The sequence below is a fragment of the Arachis ipaensis genome, chromosome B9, assembly GCF_059453495.1.
Source record: "Arachis ipaensis isolate K30076 ecotype BB chromosome B9, ASM5945349v1, whole genome shotgun sequence".
Taxonomy (NCBI): Eukaryota; Viridiplantae; Streptophyta; class Magnoliopsida; order Fabales; family Fabaceae; genus Arachis; species Arachis ipaensis.
Genome location: NC_142444.1, coordinates 30,890,779 through 30,892,300, shown reverse-complemented (window position 1 = coordinate 30,892,300; position 1,522 = coordinate 30,890,779). Strand labels below are relative to the sequence as shown.

General features: G+C 40.7%; 1 non-coding gene across 1 annotated transcript; it reads right to left on the bottom strand.

Moving 5' to 3' along the window:
- Window positions 1–269: 269 nt before the first annotated feature.
- LOC148544172 (small nucleolar RNA R71) lies at window positions 270–377 on the bottom strand. The gene has a single exon (XR_015901841.1). It is a non-coding gene; the product is annotated as a small nucleolar RNA R71 (small nucleolar RNA).
- Window positions 378–1,522: the final 1,145 nt, after the last annotated feature.

The window sequence follows — 1,522 nt, the reverse complement described above, 5'->3', positions numbered from 1 at the left end:
AATTAGTTTCTCTGATGCAACATAATTGCAAGTTTTATGGACTTCCATCTGAAGATCCCTTTCAGTTCTTAACTGAATTCTTGCAGATCTGTGATACTGTTAAGACCAATGGGGTTGATCCTGAGGTCTACAGGCTTATGCTTTTCCCATTTGCTGTAAGAGACAAAGCTAGAATATGGTTGGACTCTCAATCTAAAGACAGCCTGAACTCTTGGGATAAGCTGGTCACGACTTTCTTAGCCAAGTTCTTTCCTCTTCAAAAGCTTAGCAAGCTTAGAGTGGATGTTCAAACCTTCAGACAGAAGGAAGGTGAATCCCTCTATGAAGCTTGGGAGAGATACAAGGAACTGACCAAAAAGTGTCCTTCTGACATGCTTTCAGAATGGACCATTCTGGATATATTCTATAATGGTCTGTCTGAATTATCAAAGATGTCATTGGACCATTCTGCAGGTGGATCCATTCACCTAAAGAAAACACCTGCAGAAGCTCAAGAACTCATTGACATGGTTGTAAATAACCAGTTCATGTACACTTCTGAAAGGAATCCTGTGAGTAATGGGACGCCTCAGAGGAAGGGAGTTCTTGAAATTGATACTCTGAATGCCATATTGGCTCAGAATAAAATATTGACTCAGCAAGTCAATATGATCTCTCAGAGTCTGAATGGATTGAAGGAATCATCCAACAGTACTAAAGAGGCATCTTCTGAAGAAGAAGCTTATGATCCTGAGAACCCTGCAATAGCAAAGGTGAATTACATGGGTGAACCCTATGGAAACACCTATAATCCCTCATGGAGAAATCATCCAAATTTCTCATGGAAGGATCAACAAAGTCTCAACAAGGCTTTAATAATGGTGGAAGAAACAGGTTTAGCAATAGCAAGCCTTTTCCATCATCCACTTAGCAACAGACAGAGAATTCTGAGCAGAATCCATCTAGCTTAGCAAATATAGTCTCTGATCTATCTAAGTCTACTGTAAGTTTCATGAATGAAACAAGGTCCTCCATTAGAAATTTGGAGGCACAAGTAGGCCAGCTGAGTAAAAGAGTCACTGAAACTCCTCCTAGTACTCTCCCAAGCAATACAGAAGAAAATCCAAAGAGAGAGTGCAAGGCCATTGATTTAACCATCATGACCGAACCTACAAGGTTGGAGGAGGATGTGAATCCTAGTGAGGAAGACCTCCTGGGACGTCCAGTGACCAATAAGGAGTTTTCCTTTGAGGAACCAAAGGAATCTGAGGCTCAATTAGAGACCATAGAGATTCCATTGAACCTCCTTCTGCCCTTCATGAGCTCTGATGAGTATTCTTCCTCTGAAGAGGATGAAGAAATTACTGAAGAGCAAGTTGCTAAGTACCTTAGTCCAATCATGAAGCTGAATGCCAAATTATTTGGTAATGAGACTTGGGAAGATGAACTTCTCTTGCTCACCAATGAACTGAATGCATTGGATAGGCAGAAATTACCTCAAAAGAAACAGGATCCTGGCAAATTCTTAATATCCTGTACCATA